The sequence below is a fragment of the Sinocyclocheilus grahami genome, unplaced genomic scaffold, assembly GCF_001515645.1.
Source record: "Sinocyclocheilus grahami isolate Dianchi unplaced genomic scaffold, SAMN03320097.WGS_v1.1 scaffold57.1, whole genome shotgun sequence".
In the NCBI taxonomy this organism is placed as follows: domain Eukaryota; kingdom Metazoa; phylum Chordata; class Actinopteri; order Cypriniformes; family Cyprinidae; genus Sinocyclocheilus; species Sinocyclocheilus grahami.
This window is the reverse complement of record NW_015505236.1, coordinates 441,963-468,860: the sequence shown is the minus strand read 5'-3', so window position 1 is coordinate 468,860 and position 26,898 is coordinate 441,963. Positions and strand designations below refer to the sequence as shown.

At 36.7% G+C, this 26,898-nt stretch overlaps 1 long non-coding RNA gene across 1 annotated transcript; it reads left to right on the top strand.

Annotated features, from left to right (window-relative positions):
- The first annotated feature begins 107 nt into the window (after positions 1–107).
- Positions 108–20,444, top strand: LOC107584074 (uncharacterized). The gene is made up of 3 exons (XR_001609106.1): positions 108–248; positions 605–956; positions 20,391–20,444. It is a non-coding gene; the product is annotated as an uncharacterized lncRNA (long non-coding RNA).
- The last annotated feature ends 6,454 nt before the right edge of the window (positions 20,445–26,898 follow it).

Here is a 26,898-nt window from a genome sequence, read left to right as displayed (position 1 = left end):
TGGAATATAAGAGTCTTCACAGCGCACCTTTCAGGAAGAGAGAGCACTAGAGAGGCGTGTGACTGATCCGCGCGCGCTCACACACACCGGTCACTTGTGTTAGTGTCAAACACGTTCAAGTATGGCATTGCTCTTTTGCGATATCCCGAACAGAAACGGAAAACACAAACGGGATTTTACTTTTTGAACATCATCGGTTTCGTGGAATAAGTGGTTTTAAGCGCTTATATCGACCTGACTACGCATTGGTGAGTGTGATCCTACAGCTCTACACGACAAGTGCATTACTTATTTACAATTTGATTAAATCACACATAGGAAGGTAACCGTGCAGGAAAGTTGTCATTAATGCTTAGGGTTATTTTCAACGTCTTATTATCCGTCCTACTGTACTTTTCATAACAACCAAACGTGCTCTCAGGTTGTCTTAGAAGTGATTGGTTGCTTATTGTAAATAAAAATACAGATTCAAGATGCCATGAGATGTTTTCTTAAAACAACAACAACAGCAGCAGCAAAGTTGCGTTTTATGTACAAATATTATGTTAAAGTGTATATGACTGTATAGAGCCATGATAATACAGCATGTCTGTTTTTCCCATAGGTTTCCTTGTGATGTTTCTGGCTGTAAGGATGGCTTACATTCAGGATATTCTCGCTGCTCAAGAGCAGTCATCTACTTTATGTAGCATAGGACCGTAAATTAAAAGCTCAGTGTGCTAAATGTATAGACCATATGTGTAAAAGCAAACCAAAAAGTGATAAGGTAAACCAAAAGCCAAGTCCAAAGTTTAACGAACAGAGAGAATCATGACATTGTGAATCCAGGCTATAACACTTTTCTGGAAGCTGGACGAAAGCCATGGGCAAGGAGCAGGACCTTCTTCTGGCTGTGAAGAATGGAGACCTTCCTTTAGCTCATAAACTTCTGGCCAAGATCAAGACCAACCGAAACAGTAAGTAGGCTGCTTTTTTTTTTGGCATACCTATTTTTTCTTTTGGCAGCGGCCATTTGAAAACATTAGCAGCCACAGATCAGATTATACATCAATTAAGTATCTTCTGAGAGTTTCTGTTTCACATTTAAAATATTTAAAATGAGATGATCTGCAACCTGATACCCTATACACTCTGAAATGCTGTTCTTGTGTCCCAGATTACACTTCAGGTGAAGAATTCCTTTTCAAGCCCATAAATTGTTGATTCGACTTGCCTAGATGTTGTTGTGTCTAATATTAAGATTAACCGTCAGGGACTCATTTATTTAACATCTGAGCTGCAACAGCAGTGACGATAACACTAGACTAATTGCTGAATCAACCCTGTATGACACCAAACAACAGCTGCAGCCAAACTGAACATGAAAAGACCATTAGCATCTCTTGACCATTCCAGTAATGTATGCACTTCACGTAAACACTAGATGTAAATAGGTACCTTCAGACATCAACTGCAGTTCGAATGTTAAAGCCTTTTTGGGGATTAAATCCAGTAGTCTGTACTCACTAGGCGGTCAAGGGTCAGTTATTGGCCAAGTTGGTGCAGTGCACCTGCAGAGGATGTTTTCAGGATGGTCTGTAAGTCTTCCCCAAGCAGATGGAGACTACTTCAACTGGAGGCTAAACAGGGTCAGTTCATGGCAGATCAGACGGTCAGTGAGCTCCCCTGCACATCTGAAAGGTTATAGTCAATACAATTGTGGTCATATTCTGCTACAGGATATTGATGGCAGTGTGGAGTCTTTTTATATTAATATTAAATGTGTTTCTTGTCACACAATGCCATATCAATCTTAATCACTGTCATAAAGATGTGCCTTGGAGATTTTTGGGAGTGGGTTTGGTTTTACAAAACAAGGCAACACCAAGACGTTCTCAGTAACTTTTTATTGCAAATTTTCCAAAAAGTGCCTCATTTACTTTAATTTCCCTAGTAAAACGTTAATATATTTAAAATAAATGTATTTCTTACTGATATAAAAATGATGATTAAACTTAATTTATTCCTAATATAAAGCCTAAAACTGGTGTTAATTTCACTATTGATGATGATGATTGTATGATCTTTGAATAATGTCAGTCTTTAAATGCAATATATTTAAAGTGTACCTGAAGTATACAGTGGGGAAAATATTTATTTGATCCCCTGCTAATTTTGTAAGTTTGCCCACTTACAAAGAAATAAAGGGTCTGTAATTTTTATGGTAGGTTTATTTTAATGGATAGAGATAGCATATCAACCAAAAAATCCAGAAAAAAAACATTATATAAAGGTTAGAAATTGATTTGCATTTCAGTGAGGGAAATACGTATTTGATCCCCTACCAGCCAGCAAGAATTCTGGCTCCCACAGACTGGTTATGTGCCCATGTGGAACACAGATTAGTCCTGCCACTTTAAGAAGTTACTCCTAATGTCAGCTCCTTTGGTGTATAAGACACCTGTCCACACAATCTGTATCTTCCACTCCAACCTCTCCCACCACCATGGGCAAGACCAAAGAGCTGTCAAAGGATGTCAGAGACAAGATTGTAGATCTGCACAAGGCTGGAATGGACTACAAGACCATCAGCAAGAAGCTTGGTGAGAAGGAGACAACTGTTGGTGTGATTATTCGGAAATGGAAGAAATACAAAACAACCATCAATCGGCCTCGGTCTGGAGCTCCGTGCAAGATCTCGCCTCATGGGGTAAGGATGATTATGAGAAAGTTGAGCGATCAGCCCCGAACTACACGGGAGGAGCGTATTAGATGGGATCACAGTCACCATGCAAACCATTGGTAACACACTATGCCGCAATGAACTGAAATCCTGTAGCGCCCGCAAGGTCCCCCTGCTCAAGAAGGCACATGTACAGGCCCGTTTAAAGTTTGCCAAATAACATCAAAATGATTCAGAGAAGGCTTGGGAGAAAGTGCTGTGGTCAGATGAGACCAAAATTGAGCTCTTTGGCATTAACTCGACTCGCCGTGTTTGGAGGGAGAGAAATGCTGACTATGACCCCAAGAACACCATCCCTACAGTCAAGCACGGAGGTGGAAACATTATGCTTTGGGGCTGTTTTTCTGCTAAGGGTACAGGATGACTTCACCGCATTGAGAGTCAAATAGACGGGGCTATGTACTGTAAAATCTTGGACGAGAACCTCCTTCCCTCGGCCAGAACACTGAAGATGGGTCATGGATGTGTCTTCCAGCATGACAATGACCCGAAACATACTGCCAAGGCAACAAAGGAGTGGCTCAAGAAGAAGCACATTAAGATCATGGAGTGGCCTAGCCAGTCTCCAGACCTCAATCCTATAGAAAATCTGTGGAGGGAGCTGAAACTTCGAGTTGCCAAACGACAGCCAAGAAACCTTAAGGATTTAGAGAGGATCTGTAAAGAGGAGTGGATCAAAATCCCTCCTGAGATGTGTGCAAACCTGGTGACCAACTACAAAAAACGTCTTACCTCTGTGCTTGCCAACAAGGGTTTCTGCACCAAGAGCTAAGTCATGTTTTGCTTGGGGATCAGATACTTATTTCACTCACTGAAATGCAAATCAATTTCTAACCTTTATATAATGTGTTTTTTCTGGATTTTTGGGTTGGTATTCTGTCTCTATATGTTAAAATAAACCTACCATAAAAATCACAGACCCTTCATTTCTTTGTAAGTGGGCAAACTTACAAAATCAGCATGGGATCAAATAAATATTTCCCCCACTGTACTTACAATAGCTCCACTTTAGCACAATCAGATATATCTCAGTATATCTTTAGTTGGATGTCAGCACTACTTCTGCACAATTAAAGTGCATTAAGCACTAAATTAGTTGTTCCAATTTAAGTATACCAGTTTTGTATACCAAAAGTACAATTGTAGGGTATTTTTATTAAGTACATAAATATGTAAATGTATTTGTAGTATACTTAGCATGAAATAAATGTATGTCAAATACAATTTAGTATATTTATTTTTCACTAAGGTGTAACTGCTGGTGTTGCCAAGTTCCGTGGAATTAGGTTACTTTAACACTGTTGCCACGGGTTGTCTTGTCCGTGGGTTTAAGCGACCCCAATAACGTAATATTTAGCCTCTAAAATGTGAATTTTTACCAGAGGAACCCTACCAAAAAACGTGTATTTTACCCCCCGAACGTGATTTTTACTGGGGGACCCCCCACGAAATGCGTTTGGTCTTGTTTTGGGCTAGTTTTTAGTAGCAATTGGGCAGGTTTTGTTGTGAAAACCTGGCAACTCTGGTAACTGCCTTACTTTAATTGTAACATTGTTATTTATTTAAAGTTGCGATGAAATGAAAGAAGAGAGAGATGATCAGATCATTTCTTTTGTATTGTGACTTACATCTGTGTGATATAAATTATCAGAAATAATGTAAAGAGGGGACTTGGTTCTATGCATTGTATACGGTCCACGGTGAAGGCCGATCCGGCGATCCACAGCGCAAAGTTGATGTATTTCCTCAGCGACCAGCACGGATCAGCTCTAGGCACGACGAAGCAGATATCGTCCTCTTTTGGAAGGCCAACCAAAGTAGTTTAGCTTTCACAACGAAACACAGCGCCTTCACTACATGGCGGCGCCAACAACAATACTACAGCAAGAATAAAAGTTACGCCTTCTTTCTTTGCGTGAACATTTGGGCGACATTATGCAAATCTTCACACATCATAACGTAGACATTTGGGTGCGTGTTAGAACGAGATCGCATCATATGACCCCTTTAATCATGAAAGCGTTTTAAGCAGACTAAATTATTGGAAAAGTCCAGCATACAAAGATCAAGTTAAAGAGTTAAATCAATAGCAAACATTTAATACAGTGAATTTTAATTTCATTCATTTCATTTCACACTTTAAAGAAAAGGAGGAATGGGTCAAAATAATGTTGCATTGCACAAATTCTGTTGATTGAGTTTACTGTATCTTGTATTGGCTTAAATTGAACATTAAAACCTGAAATACTTAACCTCCTTCCATTTAGCCAAAATCTGAAATCTGGTGTTCATCTCTACCCCCACCTGTCTTGTTACAAATAGGGATAAACCCATATGGCAAACTGACAGATTAACTTTAAAGAGAGCTGGATTTCAGCGCACCGTCATGAGGGCTATTTTGCTTTGTCGCTTTTTTTTCCCTAAAAATGTTGTAACCCTGTAAAACACTGGGGTAAAAATACCAGTTCCATATGAGTTGACTGAAAGACCTAGAGATTTTCCACACAAAGCATGTTTTACACAAGCTTGTACACGTTTTAATACTCTCTCCTCTTGTGCATGACAGATGGGTCAGGCTACTCAGGACTGTTTTGGAATCTGCTCAATGAGTTAATCCATGAGCGATGTTGTCAGTTCGCTAAATCTAATATAAACTGTGTAAGTCAGCCGTTCCTTTAATTTAGCAAACAGGTCCTGCATCTTACAGTTAGCTTTTAAATATTCATCAAAACTAGAGATTAATTAAAGGATGGACAGTATTATTAGCATTATGTGAGAGCTTGCATGCATTTACTATTTTTAGATTAATTAGTCTACAGAACACAAGGCTACTGTAGAGAACACAAACAGCGCACACATACATCTTACATCTAGGTTCTCACATTTATTAGAAATGACTGCATGAGAATGCACTCTTCTGCCTTTGTTTTAATTGTCTTAAAGGGATTGTTGACTGTAGAGAGGTTGTTCTTTTTCCCGAAAGTGCTAAAGTTATCGCACTGGAATACTTACGGACTAAAACTTACTGACTTTCCTCACACAGGGTATAATAACGACTTCCTAGGCCTATGTACAGTTTGTTCAAAAAAGACATACAAAATCTGTGCTAATTGAAATAAATTGACAAAATTATTTAATTGAAGATTTGGTGATAATATAGCATAATTTGAGATTAACAAGCAATTTTTAAAAGGCTGGTCATTTTATACCAGCGACATCAAATTATGTAAAGGATTTTCTGCAAAGTGCAAAGGTTAAGTTTTGCGTAAACCCTGTTTTGCATTATTTCCACACTGTGCCCAAACCAGGCAAAACGATAAAGGATATCTCATGTAAATCTGCATTTAATGTAAGTCTAACTATGTGATGGCATTTTGGTGATCATTTGGTTTCTGTTTTTGTGGCGATGCACTGTGAAATCTCATTGGTCTGGATCCCACGGCACATAGCTGTATTTAAATTTCAAATATGTTCTGTTTCTTTTGGTGACGAGAGACAAACCACTTGTTGTTGGAAACACAGCGTCGCTTCTGGTGAGTACATGGTGTCAGAGGGAAAAGTGATTGTTTGTAGCTATAATAAATATGAGCGTGATTTAGTTGTGTAGTTACTTAACTTTTCAGCTTTGATTTGTGTCACCTTTCCTGTTTAATTTCTGGTTTCATTGTTGATGCAAATGATAATGAATCTCTTAAGGGCTTCAAAAATCTCAACACATTCATATCCTCATTGGCTTATGCAATAGGTAGTGCAAGTAATTCGAAAGCAAGAAATCACTTTGAATAATTCATTTCAGAGTAAAAGTATTTGAATAAATAATATTGCACTTACACAGACATGCCCTTTTTAGTTTTGCTTTATTATAGTGAGACAATAGCCTGGATTATATTTGACCTCTGTGACCCAAATGTTCTGTATTGTAAAGCTTGAATAATGACCTACATCGAGACTTAACATAATCTTTGGTATCACTAGTCTATGGCCATTGGTCATATGATCCACTGAGCTTCAGCTCATTCGGAACAGATTTTCTTAAACAAGACGTTACTGGCCTAGTTATTTCCAACAGCATTAATTTCACAAAAATTATTAATTGAAGCTTCCATGATAAAAATGTCCTTTTTGGAGAAAAGTATTTATGCACAGACTAGCAAGGTAAATGTAAACTTAATTCGAGCTGACTGGTCCTCGGCAGCTTTGTTTACAGTCATCAGCACCAAAACAACCTTACAAAAGCAGGCGACGAAACCAGACTATGTGAGAGATATGAAATCAGAACACCATGTGTGCTTTTGTTGTAATGATTTTATCTTCCTTCAAGTGAGTAACTAGGAACAATCTGTAAAGATTATCTTAAATACCTTCTTTCTAACGTCCTCGTACAGGATTGGTTAAAGATTTTCATTTTGTTGAGGAATAGAAAGATAACCATCATGGATATGCATGTAGTCTTTGTCAGATGGCCAAAAGCCATTTTGTATCGCAGAATGAGTTATAGTATAGTTGTGAACAGAAATCAGTGTAAGAGAAATATTAAGATATTTTAAAACATTTTAGAATTTACAGCATGTGTATCATATGATTTGGTAGTCTGATTTATTTATGGGTCATTCTACAAAATCAGTGCCTTTTGCATCCCTAAGAAATAATCGAACATAGATTTAATATAACAACAAATAAATGTGAAATTTACAAACAACAATACTATGTATGTTTTCATCAATATTACATAAAAAAAGTCAATTAAATATAATTTTAAATAATTTAAATAGCATTTATGCTGGTTAAGGGTAAGGTTTTTGGCCTGTCCCTCACTATTATTTTTTTATTTTTCAGCAGGACTTTTAATTTGCAAAATTATATAAAAATCACATTTGCATATTGTTCTAAATATATTCTCATTGTTAAGCATTGTTTTTGGCATAAGTATGCATTTTTTCTAGAAAATATAAATCATTTTATTGATGTCCCCTGATTTAATTTAAGTGACACAATTTCTAGGAGGTTTCATCATCTGTCAACCAGGATTCCTACACTTAAAACACAAGCATATTTCTCTCACTCCTCTATCAGCAGGACTTTTAATTTGCAAAATTATATAAAAATCACATTTGCATATTGTTCTAAATATATTCTCATTGTTAAGCATTGTTTTTGGCATAAGTATGCATTTTTTCTAGAAAATATAAATCATTTTATTGATGTCCCCTGATTTAATTTAAGTGACATAATTTCTAGGAGGTTTCATCATCTGTCAACCAGGATTCCTACACTTAAAACACAAGCATATTTTTCTCACTCCTCTATAATGTTCTATTTTTTATGATTTATGTGGCTTGATTGAGAGGGGCCATCATGCAATGTCAATCCTATTACCATTTTTAAAATGTAAATTTAATCAATTATTTCTTACATTTAATATAATCAATATCTACAAGTAAAATCCTTTCAAAGTGTACAATATGTGCTTTTGTGAATTTGACTATTAGATCGCAATTAGTTTGAAATCGTCAAACCTGTTACTTTTTAGAGTAACAGGTTTTGACGTGGGTATCAGGGATGACCATAGGCGGAAATCCCGGGGGGGGTCAGGGGGGACAAGACCCCACCATCGGAGGGTTGTCCCCCCTAAAAATGATTAAAACCACGCTGTGCTTTGTAAATAACAATGTTTTATTCTTTAAATAATTGTGTAAGTAGTAAAACAACACAAACGGGACAAAAATGCATTTTAAGTTTAGAAACATTGAGTCTCCCCCTCCCTTGCCTCACAGTGCTTTGGTCCAAATGCCTGCTTTCCTCTTTTACATCACCTACACATACACATGTCCGGTGAGAGCGAATAAAGTCAATAGTTGTGGAACTCCAGTAAGTAAGGCTGTCAAGGCTATTTTATTCACTTAAACATTGGATGAAGTGATAACCCGCCCTATTGCTACTCAAAACTAGCCCAAACTATCCACATTTCGAGGGGGTGCCCCGGTAAAAATCGCGTTCTGGGGGCTAAAATACACATTATTGGGGTCGCTTCAACCTGCGGACATGAAAAACAACCCGCGGCAACAGTGATAAAGTAGCCCAATTGGACTTGGCAACACTGTGACGGATAGTAATGTCTACAACGGACACGAGCACTGTCTCGGCGCGACCACAACAGCTTTAAGTTGTCTAATTTGGCACGGTCTCCCTGCTGCACTAATAGTAGTAAGCCATTCCTCTGTGTATACATATTCTTACAAGTACAATTTTAGCTGTATTATTTGTGTCCCCTTCAAAAATTGCTCTTGAGAAATTTTATGTTTATTGCCTTTTACAATACGCCCCTGGGGATGACATTGATTAGGTTTGACCCTATTTTTAAAGATTGTCTGTGTAAAATTCAAACATTTTAAAGTTCACCCTCGGTATATCATTGAGCTAATGCCTATATCATTCTGTGGCATATGAGTTCTAATTAATCTATAGTATCTAGTAACGCTTGTGTCGGTAACAGGGTTGACAAAAATACCAAAACATGAGGTAGAAAAATAGTCATCATAGCCTGAGATGGCACAATACAATTTCTTGTCATTTTAAGGCATCTTCATTTCATGGATTTTAAAAAAATATTTTAATTTTCAATTTTTCCAAGTGGAAAAGGTATTCGTGGTAAAGGTATCCACGATTTCATGGAATGACCCTTATTTTATAATAATCATTATGCAATAATTTAAGTAATAATTAACATTGTGTTGAGGAGTAACTAGTTACATGTAACAGAAATATGTAATTTAATTACAAATAAACGTAACTGTAATCTGTTACAGTTACTGAGGAAAAATGTGTAATTAAATTAGTTACTTTGGAAAATGTTAACAATTACAAAGGGGATTACATCTGAATATTTTCACATATACAGATATGATTGATTTCTTTCCCAAATTGCATTTGACTGCTCTAAAATATGAAACACCAATGTTTCAGGAGTTTAGGACACATGCAAATTCGATAACTGTTTTATTTCCTATTTGGGTTGTATGTTTTATTTTTTAAGAATAACTGTTTTTTTTCAAAAGGCATTCTTAGATGCCATTGTTTTCTGTCATAGCTATGCAAAGATTTGATTTCTAAAACAGTAGTTATTAAACAGTTTCTTGTTATGATTTTAAATCTATATTTAATCTCAGAATGATCTCAAAGTAAAAAGAGGTGCTCAAGTCTGATTTTATGTTGTCTGTGCTTTAAAATGAAATTATTATAATCTTAATTCAAGTGATGAAGGATTGAAAGTCTTATAGTAATTAGTGTTGAGTGCTACTGTAAGGTTAACCCTGCCTGGTTTAAATGTTTGAAAATGATTAAGAGTTGAAAACATTCATTAGAAGTTTGTAATCAGTTACATTAATAAAGTAATTGAAATAGTTACACACACTACTTATTACATTTTATGTAGGGTCACTTGTAATCTGTAATCTATTACATTTCCAAAGAAACCTTCCCAACACTGTTCATAGCCCAGTGTGGGTAGGATAAATTGTATTTAGTAATTTGCAGAATGGCAATTTATCAGTGAAACTTTGCCTTTCAGACATAGGTTTGTTTGAGTCTTTTGCAAGATCATTTACATAATTTCACATGTACATTGAGCCAGTAAGTCACCTTTGTGCGCAGTCACGTTGTGCGTGTTACATAACCAGGTCCTTCGTTTATCTCCGTTCATCCACTGACGGTGAGCTCCTTGACAATTTTCCAGTTGTTTTGTTCAGGGAGGCTTTCATCATGTGGCAGAACGTTGTTTAAGAAATGAGCCAAGATCCAGTGTTTTGGAAAGGTATTACGGTAAAACCTTTTTCCTATTTTGTAGTGGTAATTCCCTTTGAACACACTGTCACAAAGGCTCATGGGATAACAGTAATGTGACTGCTGGGTCTTGTGCGCCACACATAAAGATGCTGAAATCCATGTGGGTTAAGGGGTATAGCTAAGTGGTTCAACCTTATGCAGAGATGAAAAGTCATTTTTCTACAGTCTTCATTTTTAATGCAAGCTTATTGAGAGGTTGCTAATAAGAGGTTGCTAATAATATTACTAAGAGAAGTTGTTAGCTTGTATTTTACTGTGCTGTTTACTGGAACAAATTGTAGGTAGGTCATTCAACTCTATTACCCCAAATTGCTTCTGGCAAGCCAAACCAAATCACTAGTGATCCATCTAATTAAAGTCATTATCTAATCTGTTGAGATGAGAGATTGACCTGCAACACCTGCTTCTGTTCCTGTAAATTACAAAAAAGTATTTAGTAGTGTGTGCGCTTGTGTATTTTTGAGTTATGAATATCAAGATGTTTTTCTTACGGTTATTCTGCTCCATTTGAGATGAACACAACATGTCTTTTGTTGTCAAATAGTGTGATTTTTAATGATATGGTCACGCATTCGTTTTTTGTCTCATGACAACAATATGGCAGGATAGTGGCTTTGATTTGATTGTCAAAAGTTTTTCAAGTATTACTTATATTTTAAAATTGATTTGCTTTGCAAATTTACTTTTAGTTAATTTTTTATCTTGAAATTATAGTAAAAAAAATTATGCCAAACATTCAAACTTTTCAGCTTGATAATTTTCTACAATTGATTGTTTTTGAACAAATTACTTAATTCAAAAATTGTTTAGGAACATTTTTATTATAGAAGTGTATTCAAGTCTTTTTTGTATGAATTTTAACACATTTTTGACCTAACTTGATACTTTTCTTTTATTGACCTATAAGTTCCCCTTAAGTGCTACATCATGGATTCTTGTCTTCAGACCTTCAAAAAACTTTTTTTTGTAGTTTTGAAATATAGTAAAAAATAGCAATATTGTGAAATTATTTAGCATTTTAAAAATCTTTTTTAATTTTTTAAATATTATAAAATGTAATATGCTCCTATGATGGCAAAGCTGAATTTCAGCCTTTACGTTAGTTTTTTAGTGTCACATGATCCTTTAGAAATCATTCTAATATATACGCTGATTTGGTTCACAAGAAATGTATTTTATTTATTTTAAATGTCTTGTATTTGTAAAATTTATTTATTTACAGTGTTGAAAACAATTGACTTAAAGGGGTCATATGATGCGACTTCTATTTTTCCTTTTCTTTAGTGTGCTATGTAGCTATTTGTGCATGTATAAGGTCTGCAGATTTACAAAGCTCAAAATCTCCCACGAAAGGATTTATTCTATCTAAAAGGGATGGCTGATCCAGACCGGGCTAAAACACCTCATTCAAACACGCCCCCACATGTCTATGTCACGATGTAGAAATATTTGCATAATGCCGCCCAAATGTTCATGCAAAGAAAGAAGGCGTGGTTAACCGCAGTTAGTGTTGATGCAGCATGTCAGGGAGACGCTGTGTGTTTCTGTGCGAAAGCAAAAGCACTTTATTTGGCCTTCCGAAAGTAGATGCAATGAGGAATCATTGGTTAAGATTTCTTTACAGCAGAACAGCACAACTGAGAGAGAGGCAGGTTCACATCACAGTGGAGTCTGCTTTCTTAATCGCGGCTTGTGTACTGCAAATACATACGAGCATCATCACTGTGTCTGTCACGCGACTTTGTTCCCCTTTCGAGCTTGAACTGATGGTAAAACTAAGGACATTATTTACTGTCTTTATATTTATGTTGAAAACTGAAGCTCGCGATTATGGAAAGGGGCATTACATTTCCAAAGCGTGCTTGTGGTGTTCGGCCAATCACAATGCACTGAGTCAGCTGGCCAATCAGAGCAGACTGTGATTGTGGGAAGGAGGCGCTTTATAGAAAACGAGGCGTTTGAGAGAGGCGGGGCATAGAGGAACTACAATAATGTACAGTATTTGAAAAATAATGTGTTTTTTGAACATTAAAGCATGTCAACATATTCTGTTACACCAAATACACAAAATAATGATCTTTAAAATAGCATCATATGACTCCTTTAATGTTGTTGTGGAAACCATGCTATATTTTTTTAAGATTCTTGAATAGAAAATTCAAACGAACAGCTTTTATTTTAAATACATTTTTTGGAAGACTTTTAATACATGCAATTTAATGCAGCCTTGCTGAATAAAACAATTATTAATTCCTTTTTAAAAAAATCTTAGTGACACCAAACTTTTGAATGTTACTGCACTTGAAAATGTCATTTAAATCAGTTTATATTTTAAACATATGTATGAAACATTGGAAGTGTGTGCTTAACTGTGCTGCAAAATCTTCATTCAGGTTTTGTTTAGCATCTTAGAAGTTGTGTTTGGTAATGGCTTGGCATTAATTAAACACTAAGAACTGACATTAGTTTGACATTTTCACAGATGCATTTTCAGTGTCATTATTGTCAGTGTAAATGTGCCAAATTCCTAAAATCAGTGTATAGTTAAGGTTATTGTTGATTATACCTTAGACACTCTGTCTTCTCACCTGTTTATGTCCAGACTTCAGATTCACTCAGTACCTGTATGTTGTTGTGCTTTTAAAGGTTTTTGAGGGGAGATTCTATTCATAAGGAGAGATGGAAAGATGCCTTCAAGCATAAAAAACCCAGCAGGCTCAGTGACAATGAATGACTTGATACAAGGTGTCCTTTAAATTGGCTCATTATGCTTATTGTGTGGGTTTAGGGAGTGGTTGAGTCCTGTGCGGTTACTGTGGCTCATTTCATTTGAGAGATGCCCACATTAGAAGCAGCTTTTCCATTCAACGAGAAAAGACCACTGTTGACAGACACAAAGGGTGTTTGTGTTTGCGCACACACTTTTGTGTGGATATTGTGAGCGAGGGCGAGAGAGGGGGACTTAGATGGAAATTGAGAGATTGGGTGGGTAAGCCATGTCTGGAATGTTGTCTCATGTTGAAACTCGAACTCCTCTTGAAAGGCCCACAACATCAACTTTTTTTTTCTTCCCCTGCAGCGATATGTAAAGTTCATAGCTCCGTTGGCATCATTCCCTCTGCCCGCTGGCCGTGGTGTATAGCCCTCAGTGGGGTGGTTCTGTTGGAGTACAACAGGGCCTGTGATTAGCCCAGCATGAGCCAAAGGCATGGCTTACAGACCCTGCAGATCCATAGGAAATCAGTGGTGGCAATGTGTGAAGCATACAGTGTTAGGCTTCTTGGATCGGCCAAAATAGGGTATAGCAGGGCTTGACATTAAACCTTGACGTGCTTGTCCTTCAGACAAGTAAATCAGTCATTCACTTGTCAGAGTAAAAAAGTTTATTTAAAAAAACCTTATTTTTATTTATTTTATTTTTTGGCTTAAATGTAATCCATTCTGAAGCAATAATCTCATCACTGCTCTATGAGGTCTTACTTTAATTGGCATATATTTGCATATGATATTTGCCTTAAATTGATTTCTAGGACACTTTTTAATTTATGAAGGGCAATATTTTCCTAACCTTACTAAATGTACGTGTCAATTTATGTCAAATTCTTTAATTTTATCAATACATTCAGTTAGAATAATTAGACTCTGTATGGTTGTTACCTTTCAAATGAAATCAGTATCAACAAACTCCATCTTTCCACTGCAGAGGAAACACTGAAGCTGCATCGAAAGTGCCATTTAGATGTATTTACTCAGACTGTTTAATGAAGATAAGAGGTTCCATAAATGCATTCACACAGTAAAATTGCAAATGAATATAAATTGCATATATATATATATAATGCATATATAAATTAACATATAAATATAAAATTTTGGAAAAATGCAATACTTTTAAATATGAAACCAAACCACCAGTAGGTGGCGGCAAGTCACTGTCTTAATGAGTGAGTCACTGATTCAACCAATTCATTCAAATAGCTAATTCATTCAATAAATAAAGCAAATTACTGTATTTATGAATGACTCACTGAATTATTGACTCACCCGATTTGTTGAAAAATGCTGAATCATTCAGTAACGAAACACAGCTGTGTGTTGCTCGGAGATGCATGACTGTTCTGATGTGGCTTTGCTTAGAACTATTTTTGTCAGCAAAAACGGTCAGCAATGTGTCTAGAATGTAAGTCAGTTAATATTAACTACTTGTTTATTGAACTACTGTTGCACAAAATCAGTGTCACATTTGCAATCGTGATGGTGCTTGGTCGTGTGATGTTGCGTACCTATATCATATGTTATATAGAATATTTATCTTTTTTCCTACTGCAGTATGTTTGTTCATGTTTGTTTATTTGTGTGTGCTGTTGCACCTGTAAGTTTAGATTTTTCCGTGAGTCAGATGGCACGAGGCATGAGCCTCAACTGACAAAACCTTGATACTGTCAATATATTATCCGTCATCAGTCACCGTTTACACCGAAAGTAATAAAATCTGAATAATTCTCACCAAAATTTCGGTTCTGCCCTAGTTATTGTTTGTTATTGGTGTTTTAATCAGGTTACTTGTCCGGTCGGGCAAGTAAAATTCTCTTTCAATTGCCCCTTCTCAAAATCCACGTTAATGTCGAGCCCTGTATAACTATAGATGGGATCTGCATTGATCTGTTTACTTCACATGTACACTCTTTAGCTTCTTGTTCAGCATAGTTAATTAATAATATGTACCAATGCAACACAACCCTTCAACTTGTCACAGCTTAATTTAATTGCATGGAATCAGTCTAATTTTTGGAATCAGAATCCATTTGCATTGGGACTACGGGAATACACTTTTTTCAGCCATAACCAGATCCACTGAAATTCAAATCAATTTTTTTTATATTGTGTGGTAGTGAGTGCTGCTGTGACATTTTTTATAGGCCAACCCGAAAGTTAGCATCACCCTGGTTCCCTTGACAAAACCCCAGGGCTTGCAAAATCGCTAGTCGAAGTCCCGGGGCTTTTGTATCTTCCAACCCGGCTACCAAAATGTATCACTGCCCTGCCCGATGGGCAGTCTTGAATAGTGATATAAAATTCCTTCCTTGATTCGTGTTGTTCACTCGCTTGTAGGGGTGAAACGGATCGTAGTTGATCATTTGCACGTGTTTGCAATTTAAACAAGAGAATTCAATTCAGTACTCGTGCACTGTTTTCTTTTTTTCAGACAGTGCATGAACCCAAAATTGATTCCTTTTACGCGTCTCCTTGAGCTTGAACGGACACATTCACACAAATTTCTCAAAATGCATGTTTGGGCAAGTATTCTCGTAAACACAGTCGGTTTTGTCTTACTTGAACGTAAACAGTGGAGAAAGAAATTGCATGTGCATCATTATATTGGATCCATGCTGTCGGTCTTAAAGTGACAGCGACCTATAAAAACCTGCCGCTGACAAATATAAGCTATAATGTTTTTGTTATGTAAATTAATTTTGTTTTTCATATATTATTTTTAGAGCAGACCTATGTAGGCTACTCACGTAATTAACGTTATGCATTTAACGAACACTTACAAGCATGCACTTTGGTAGAATTCAATTCAAATTATCAGCAGCAGCCATTAGTTCAGTAAAATTAAGCACCAGAATGGACAAATTTGTTATTAAAGGGTTAGTTCACCCAAAAATGAAAATAAGCCCATATATTACTCACCCTCAAGTCATCCTAGGTGTATAAGACTTTCTTCTTTCAGACGAATCCAGTCGGCATTATATTAAAAATTGTCTTTGATCTTTCAAGCTGTTTCATGGCACTTAGCGGGTGTTGCATGCATCGGTCCAAAAGAAGTTAAATAAAAAGTGCCCATCCATAAAAAAAATTTGTCTCACACGGCTCCGGGGGGTGAACAAAGGCCTTCTGTAGCGAATCGATGCGTTTTTGTGAGAAAAATATCCATATTCAAAACGTAATTACTTTAATGTAGCTTGCGCCAACAGTTGTGCACAGAAGCAGCTCCGGGCTGATGACGTATGAGTTCAGCGTTGCGCATGCGCCAGTGAGTCTTGTGAAAACCAACGTTTGTTAACAGGAGCAAAGGAAGCAAAGTTTCCTTACTTTAGCGAAGGAAAACCAGTCTCGTCTTGGCTTATATCGAAATCCTCCGACATTCTTCTTTACAAATCCTCGTTTTGTACTCCTAAGTGACCATTCACCGTTGTTTTGTTTTGATCTCACCGCTGCGTTTCCGCGTGCGTCACTTCTGAGCAGCGCATGCGCAAAGCCGACCTCATACGTCATGCGCCCGGAGCTGCTTCTGTGTAGGACTGTTGGTGCAAGCTACATTAAAGTGATTATTACGTTTTGAAGTTTTTTTATGTTTCAGTTTTGAATGTTTAAGTTAGAATAGTTTGCAAGCACATGATAAACATGAGACTGTAAAAGTTGAATCAGATGTGATGTATATTGTGTGTTGTGAAATGTTTTAAAGACATGCAGTGCATTTTATCACATTCTGTACACATCCTTACATTTTTCCTTTTTATGTCTTTAACAGTTAACCATGAAAGGCCTTTTCACTCTCTTAAATACAGGAGTGAAATGTTATAGTTTAAGTGAGCTGATAGCTGCCTCACTTTAGATGCCTATAATCACAGAATAATAGATGCAGTTTTCACAATAAATAAAATATTTTTTCTGATTGGTTTTAATCCAGAAGATGTGGGGGGAGGAATTCATTGCATAGTTATGGCTCCCACTTTGCTGGAGGGAACAAATAGTTATAGATCCAATTACTTGTGGTTTTCTCTGATTTGGAGCAGGAGAGAGGATCTTTTGTGAGGGTGATGGATTTAGATATATGAAATAGGTGGAAAGGTTTCTGAGAAGGTGAATGATTGACGTGTAGAATATGTAAGAAAACAAAGAAAAGTTTAAGTTTGTGACATTTCTTTAAAGTCAAAATGGGACAGGCAGCTGTGTGTGTACTGACAGGTAAGAGAACAGTTTCCATTTGCAGTTAAGACTCTTAATTTCCATGTTTGTTTGAGATAAAAGCTATCAGGATGCTGTGGTTCCCAGAGTTGGTTTTAAATGATGACACAGCTCTGTGTTGTTTAGAGCACAGGCTTGTCTACTGTCACTGACAGTTGGGACAGTCTTGCATTCATCGCTCTTCACTTAGTGACCTAGATCACATTTTCCCTTTAGCGACAGGTGGAGCGAACAATTTTTTCAGTGTTTTGTATTTTTTGATGTTTACAATGCTTACAAAGCTGCTCTTTGTTCCTTAAATATTCTATTTTTGTTTTCTTTTTCTTCTCCACATCATTAGAACATTCTAACTTACATTATAGAACTGTGTGCCTGCAAATCTAATTGGTCAAGGAGTGTTTTTTAATTCTGTTAATTACAGTCCTACAGCATTGGGACTTTTAGGGCCCTATGAATTGGCTTTATTTTTTCCCAAATTCTGTTTTTTTCCATCTTAAATGATTCCATCTTTTCTAGATTCAGTTTTTTTTCCTGCTTAAATTTTTTCTATACTCCGTTTTAATGGTTAAATTAAAATGTTATTAATCAAAAGCATGTCTTATTAATTGAAATAATGAAACTTACAGTATTAAACAGGAATTTATTAAAAGTTGAACAAAAATAAAACAGTGTTTTTTAATTCTGTTAATTACAGTCCTACAGCATTGGGACTTTTAGGGCCCTATGAATTGGCTTTATTTTTTCCCAAATTCTGTTTTTTTTCCATCTTAAATGATTCCATCTTTTCTAGATTCAGTTTTTTTTCCTGCTTAATTTTTTTCTATACTCCGTTTTAATGGTTAAATTAAAATGTTATTAATCAAAAGCATGTCTTATTAATTGAAATAATGAAACTTACAGTATTAAACAGGAATTTATTAAAAGTTGAACAAAAATAAAATTTTAAGGTCTTATGAAATATATATAATTTTTCTCCAATTCAGATTAATTTTTACCAAATTTTACAAAATCTGTTATCCATAAATTTTCTGGATTCCATTTTAATGGTTTCATTAAATATTAATAATCAAAAGCATCTATAATTAATTGATTTCATAAAAAAATATTTTTACTTGATCCCATGATTTCATCCATGTTTTCCGTATTGCAGAAGGCTCTAGACTTTAAGGCTCATAGGGCTCTAGACTTTTCACTGTTTCTATCACTTTAAATGTCTGCATTTACACGTTCCTAAAAGGGAAAAAGAGGAACCTTTATTCTCAGGTTCTGTGCCATTCAACATTACAATTATTTTTGCTCTTGTCATTATTGTAAACATGGAAAAGTTTTTTTTTAGAAAAGTCCTTCCTAATTTGGAATGTTAGGATCCTGCATGGTTGTTAGGACAGTGTTATTTGGAAGGATTAAATAATACGATTATCTGTATTTGGTTGATCTCATTGAAGTTGTCTCAATTAAAGGGATAGTTCACATAAAAATTTATTTTCCATAATGAACTGTCATTTTATGAAAAAGAGCATTGTGAGGATTCTGATATTCATAGCATGCAGGTTTGGAATGCCATGAGTGAGAAAATAATGACAGAAATATAATTTTTAGTGAACTATCCTTTTAAAGGGTTAGTTCACCCAAAAATGAAAATTAGGCTCCGTTTTACTCACCCCCGAGGCATCCTAGGTGTATATGACTTTTTTCTTTCAGACAAATCCAGTTGGAGTTATATTAAAATTGTCTTTGATCTTTCAAGCTCTGTCATTGCAGTCAGTGGATGCTTCAGTCCAAAAGAAGTTAAATAAAAAGTCTCACATGGCTCCAGGGGGTGAACAAAGGCCTCCTTTAGTGAATCGATGCATTTTTGTAAGAAAAATATCCATATTCAAAGCGTAATAATCACTTGAATCTAGTTTGCGCTCACTGTTGTAAACTGAATCAGTTCCAGGGGAATGACGTATGAGGTCGGCGTTGCGCATGCGCCACTCAGAAGTCAAGAATTAGAAGTACAAAACGAGGATTTGTAAAGAAGAATATCGGAGGATTTCGATATAAGCCAAGAGGAGACAGGGTTTACTTTGCTAAAGTAAGGAAACTTTGCTTCCTTTGATCCTGTAAACAAACGTTGGTTTTCACGAGACTCATCGGCGCATGCGCAACGCTGAACTCATACGTCATTCTCCTGGAACTGATTCTGTGTACAACTGCTGGCACAAGCTAGATTAAAGTGATTATTCCATTTTGAATATGGATATTTTTCTTACAAAAACACATCGATTCGCTAAAGGCCTTTGTTCACCCCCCGGAGCCATGTGAGACACTTTTTTTATGCATGGGCGCTTTTTATTTAACTTCTTTTAGACTAAAGCAATGCAACACGCGCTGACTGCAATGATAGAGCTTGAAAGATCAAAGACAATTTGTAATATAACTCCAACTGGATTAGTCTGAAAGAAGAAAGTCATATACACCTAGGATGCCTCGGGGGTGAGTAAAACTAGTTTTCATTTTTGGGTGAACTAACCCTTTAAGACCTCTTTAAACTGTTTTAACTTTTCAGTTCTTATTAAAAAAAGTTATAATAAAAATGTGGGTTTACATATAAATATTGTTCAGATGACAAAATAGACTCGTAATTAATGTTTTGTTACTCACAGAAAAAAAAAACATGACATAACCATCAATCTACGTTGTGTTTGATTACAAAACAAATGCCTTTTGAAACATTATTCGTTTGAAACAAGTGCTTTCATGCCAAGACATCATCATGCCTCATACCTCTCTAATGGAGGGATCAGCAACTGACTGATTTGTTGAAAACATCACATCATGTCCTGACTTTTATTTCCATATGTTTTCCTAGAGTTGCTGGGCTCCACAAAGAGGCTAAATGTGAACTACCAAGACCAAGAAGGGTAAGTTCTCACATTTTCCACACAGTTGGTCCAAATTGTGGAGAACAAGGAAATTATGTATTATATATGTAGCTTCCTTGTTTTCCATATATGTATATAGAAGATTTTATTATTATTTTTTTTTACTGAAGATAATAGTTAATGTTAGTGCATTGGACTAAAAATAAAGCTTTTTAATATAAAGGTGCATAAGCTCAGATCAATGTGGCTTGCTGAAAGAAAACAAGCTGACAAAAAGACTCAATTTGTTGATAATATAGCAATGAAATGTGAGATTTACCAGCTATTTTTAAAAGTCTGGTCATTTTTGACCAAGAGCACCAAATTAGGTAAAGGATTTTCAGCACAGCACAAGGGATAAATCTACAGAAATTATAACATTTTGATGGGTTGTTTTGTGAGTCATCCAAACCTGCCTCCTTTACAGTTAAATATTTATGCAGTAAACTCAGAAAATTTGACTCAAATTCTCAAATGTATGAATTTTGCACGTTTATAACTGTTGAGAAGCAGATTGAAGCAAACAGAGTACATCAGACAAAGCTACACAAAAGCTTCGGTCACATTTATGTTACTCATCAGAACATTGCGTGCATGTCCCACCTGTTTAAACACTGGAAATGTGCTGTTGTATCATGTTGACATCCTTCTTTTTTACTAAAAAGTGGTATATGCTTTCCAATGCCATGACTAGTCAACCCTTATTCAATTTCAAAACTCTTAACAATCTTGTTGAAAATGATTTGTCACAAAAATATGATTAAGGAAGAAAACACTTATTTTTATTATTAGTTCTTTTATTTTATTTTTTATATTATATTATTTTATATTGTTATTTTTAGTTATTATTAAACATATATCTATTATTATGTTTAACTATATTAATAATTAAAAAATATACACCTGTCAAACTAGAATACACATATGATTGAGCAAACATACTATATATATATATATATATTAGTATATATAGAATGTTTGCTCAATCATATGTTGATTCTAGTTTGACAGGCGTTTATTTATTTTTTTTAGTATCTTGAAACTGTACAGCCATCTATGCATTGTTTTTGCACTCAGAGAAGAGATTCATTCTTATCAGTCCCTAAAGCAATAATGAAGTCATCAATAACTTTAATTACACCCTAGTATACTATATTAACTGTAGGGCATAACTGAATATTTGACTCATCCACCAATTATCATTTCCTCTGTGTAGTCTTCTGCAGTAACAATTATGTTCCCCTAGTTTAACTTTCTTCAGTTAAACAAGGAAAAAACTGAAGTCATTGCATTTGGAAACAAAGATGAAGTTCTCAAGTTGAATGCATACCTTGACTCTAGGGGTCTAACAACTAAAAATCAAGTCAGGAATCTTGGTGTGATTCTGGAGACAGACCTTAGTTTCAGTAGTCATGTCAAAGCAGTAACTAAATCAGCATACTATCATCTCAAAAACATTGCAAGAATTAGATGTTTTGTTTCCAGTCAAGACTTGGAGAAACTTGTTCATGCCTTTATCACCAGCAGGGTGGACTATTGTAATGGTCTCCTCACCGGCCTTCCCAAGAAGACCATTAGACAGCTGCAGCTCATCCAGAACGCTGCTGCCAGAATTCTGACTAGAACCAGAAAATCTGAGCATATTACACCAGTCCTCAGGTCCTTACACTGGCTTCCAGTTATATTTAGGATTGATTTTAAAGTACTTTTACTCGTTTATAAATCACTCAATGGCCTAGGACCTAAATATATAGCAGATATGCTCACTGAATATAAACCGAACAGACCACTCAGATCATTAGGATCAAGTCAGTTAGAAATACCAAGGGTTCACACAAAACAAGGGGAATGTGCTTTTAGTTATTATGCCACCCGCAGTTGGAATCAGCTTCCAGAAGAGATCAGATGTGCTAAAACATTAGTCACATTTAAATGCAGACTCAAAACTCATCTGTTTAGCTGTGCATTTATTGAATGAGCACTGTGCGATGTCCGAACTGATTGCACTATGTTCTATGTATAATCGTTTTCTTAAATTCATTTTAAACCTCTTAAATAAATTTTTTTAATCATTTTCAAAGTTTTTAAATTCCTTGTTTTATTATGAATATTTTTTTTCTTTTTTCTTTTCTTTTATGTAAAGCACTTTGAATTACCATTGTGTATGAAATGTGTTATACAAATAAACTTGCCTTGCCTAGTAAATTAATTAGTGAAGAAAGATAAAACACTTGGCATTAAGGTAGGTTTAATCACTCATTACAAAATGATCTGTATAATTTTGCCTTGCTGTGTTTAAATATGTTTTTTTTTTTAAACCAATTAATGATTTATTAAAGTGTGTGTTTCTTTTGAAGCTACTCGTCAGTGTACAGGGTCATTAGCATTATAATGTACATTGTACAGTGGTAGAGAGAGCTCAACGCGCTGCAACTTCAACATGCAAATATAAAAAGCACCAGCAAATTAAGAAAACATCATCAGTTTGACAGCACATGTGCTGCAAATACTCGCAACACAATCAAATACAAAAACACGCTGCAAATGCTCACAACACAAACAAATAAAGAAATGCGCTACAAATACTCACAACACAACCAAATAAAGAAACGCATTGCAAAAACAGAAACACGCTGCAAATACTCACAACACAATCAAATAAAGAAACGCACTGCAAATAGCCACAACACAACCAAATAAAGAAATGCAAGTACAGACCACAACGGGAGGACCCAACAATGCCAAAATTACCCCAACAAAACGAAAATTAACCATGTTTTTTTGGATTGATTACCATTTGTATAACCACAGTTGTACAAATACCATGGTTAAACTATGGTTAGTGTAGTAAATCCATGGTTAATTTGTGGTTACCATACTATAGTAGTAGTAGTATAGTTATAAATACTACTATAGTATGGTAACCATACTATAGTAGTATTTATAACTATACTAACCATTTTTTGTTTTTATTTATGTTTTACATAATAAATGTATTTATTAATTAATAAATTTTAATAGTAAAACCATCTGGTTAATTTTTGCAAGGGAAGTTGTAAATTAAGTTAGCCAACTAACATGCTTTCACAGTTACAGTAATTGTGTATTTCGTCAGCTTATTTATGCTAATAATAATAAAAATAAAAAAGAGAAGTAGCAAAGGAATTGTATGATCAGGATGTTAAAATAAACAAAAATCTCACCTTTCAGAACAAACACTGATAAATATGTCCCTGCATATTAAACATTTCCGATGTGGTCTGTGCCTATTTGCAGTACATTTCTTTATTTGGTTGTGTTGTGAGCATTTGCAGCGCGTTTCTTTATTTCGTTGTGTTTTGTAGCGAATTTAACTCATGGGGAAATATGAATAATTAACCATAACTAATTATGATTAATTATTAATATTTTAGATCCACTGTAGATATTTAGCTGACCACTCAGGGTCAACCGTCTTGTCAATTCTAAGAACGTTAATTTCCTGGTTAAAGGAAATAACTTTCTTACTGTACAATTCTATAAGTTTGTAACGTAAATCTGCATGATTATTGACTCCGGTTATGAGTAAACAATGAACACGTCAAGTGTGATACAAGTAAGGTTTTATTAACTACATAAACACTTAAACTAGTCTAACATACTACATAAACACATTAAGCCGGTCTAACATACACATACACACACACACACATACAGTTGGTATAGGAAAGGGTTAAAGTTTAGCACTAAAGAAAGAGACATAAGGAATGACATTTATGGAACCATTTTGCATATTCAGCAGATCTAAAACCTGAGGGAAAACGTCAGATTCTTAGTTCAAACAAACCTTGTAAAAAGGTGTAACTGATACTTAATGCATCAATTAAATCGACTAAGTTTGATACTTGCGTATGTCTGAAAAAGATTCCTGATGCAATCTTAAGGCCCCAAGATCTTGCTGAAGTTGGTTGATGAAAAAGAGCTAGTTTGAGTCAGAATCACTTGATGAATGAAAAGGACTAGGCCGGAGCCTGGCACGAGCTTTGGTATCCTGGAGCGTTTCTCACATCTTCATCTTAGCATCTCACTGAACCACCGAACAGGGCGGGTCACATGGAGTGTGGCCTTTTAAAGCCTGCAGAGATTCACGCCTCTCAAGATGGGTTCGTCCAATGAGGAAGGCTGAAATCCCAAGCGGGAGGTTGGAAATACTGAGGATTTTTATGACTCTTTGTCTGTAAGCATGGTATTTTGCATATGTAATTCGCTGGAGTGTTGAGGCACAAATTAGTACCGATTCTTAGAACATCAATATGTTGCAGAGGTATCAGCATGTAATATGCACTCTCAGTTAGATCATCCGAAGACGAATTCATAGATACTAGACATGGTAGAGTTACTTATATGAATGAGTGGTTTATCGTAAGCATGAATAAAAATAGTCTATAATACAACAGATTAAATACAACACAGCAATAATATACACAATGGCCTGAAGAAAATGGGTGTTCATTCAAAGAAGGTTTTCCTATGAATTAATTAGTAGAAAAGTCAGTTTCTCCTGTGCATTTGTGCCTTTCTTATGAGGAAAATGAGGGAGTTTATCCCCTGCATTCCTTTTAGGCCATAAAACCAGTGATATCAGCATTGGTTACCATGGAACCAGAGGCCTGTTCTGCCTTTCTGAGGTGTTAGGTGCATTTCGGGGGAAGGGTCCATAGACCCTCGTAATTGGCCATTTGGTTAGGTGATGGGGAGTTCGATATTATTTGTTAAATATAACAAAAAGTTGTGTGTCTGATTGGTCCAAATGCTACATAATTCCCCCCTTTCGAACGTTGTTGTCCATCCAATAGACAACAGCGAGCGACGTCAAAGGTGCAAAACAACCCAGACACGCCCCTGCCACTCACGGCTGGGAGACAGTGGTGGCTTCTCTGGCTATTGTTGCCTCCAGGAGTGGTTGTGGTGCCATGGTGGATGCTGTTAGGTGGTGTGCTGTGGTGATGTAGGCTGTAGCAAGGTGAGGGTCCTCGAGCTTGTGCAGCAGGTGTCGAGGCTGTGTCACCTGTCATCCTGAAGTGAGTTAGTCCGGGCAGGATGTTTTTGTTGATGCTGTTAGCCAGTAGGCTATCTGTGGTACCCACGATGTGGAACAGCCGGGTTAGACTCTCACTGGTGAGAGTGCAGGTGGTTCCAGGGATTGCAGGTAATTGTTATGGAGATTTTGTAGTGTGCAGAGAGTTTCAGACTGACCTAGTGATGATGGCAGGAGAGCAGCAGGTGGTTGTTAGCTCTCTGTTCTGCCCGAACGTCACTAGAAATCTGATGTTTGCGGTGTCGCTTGGCTCTTGTGGCGGCACCGACTTGAGCTTGCCTGAGTTGTGTTGGTAGAGCTTTCGCTGTTGGGCAGGTGGGCCCGCTGCTCAATCCAACGTTGTCTGGCTGCTTCTAGGGGTGTCGACCGGTTTCAAGGGATGCTCCTCCCTTGGAGGGGCCTGATGCTGTGATGCAGCAGTTAAGGAGTCAGAGGTTTGTCCTTCTCAATACTCCTTAGTTGAGTTTTGTTCAAGGAGCTCTTTTGCGAGTGTCAGCAGCTCCTGTAACCCAGAGGTAGGCGTGTCCAGCTGTCCTTGTGTAGCCTCCGTTCAGCACCCGTGTGGAGGAGGATGTTGTGGTGGACTGCTGTCGGACATACCGTGGTGTTTGCAGGATGAGGACGCCTTTTCCCAGTGGTTGGTCTGGAACCTGGGTCTGTTGCCATGGTGATGGCTCTGTCCTCTTCTGGCTAGGGGCTTTCTGTAGAAGGGTTTTGCATTGTGGCAATGCTGGGTGCCTTCTGGTGCCCGCTTTGGATTCTGAGTTGTGAAGTTCAGAATCAGTGGGGTTTGACAAACACCTTTAGTGGAGGCCTTGCTGCTTGTTAAAGGCCTTCTGTGTCAGGTTACACAGCTGTTGATTAGGCATTGTGCGGCAGGCCCTAATGCCTAGATGACTTCTTGCAGCTGGTGTCCTCCGCCATCCCAGGGTAATCGTGAGCTTGGAGTAAGTTTGTCAAAGTCTGTGGTAGTAAGCATGGGGAGTTGCACGCCGGCCCTGCTTGGTGTCTGGGGCAGCGATCAGTCCATGTTCAGACTCTGGGTCTGAGAGTATTTAGGTTGCCAGATGTGTTGTCTCTGGCCAGCTCGTTGGGGTCACACGGTGTGTGTGTCTGCAGTGATCCTCTGGAAAAGTCCCTGCCCCACCCCCTTGTGGCTGCTGGTTGGTGACGTGTGAACAGTGGCTCTCGCCCCCCCCTCGCAGGTTCAAACTCTTGGCTGAGGGGGTGGGCCTGCTGGCCAGGGGAAGTTCTGTTTCGTGTTTCCCTGTCTGTTCACCTTGTGGTCTGCAAGCATATTTCAGTTCATTTGTGACACTGAATTCACCTCGTTGCGTTGCTTCGGTTCGCCTGAAAATTATTATTATTATTTTTTTTTT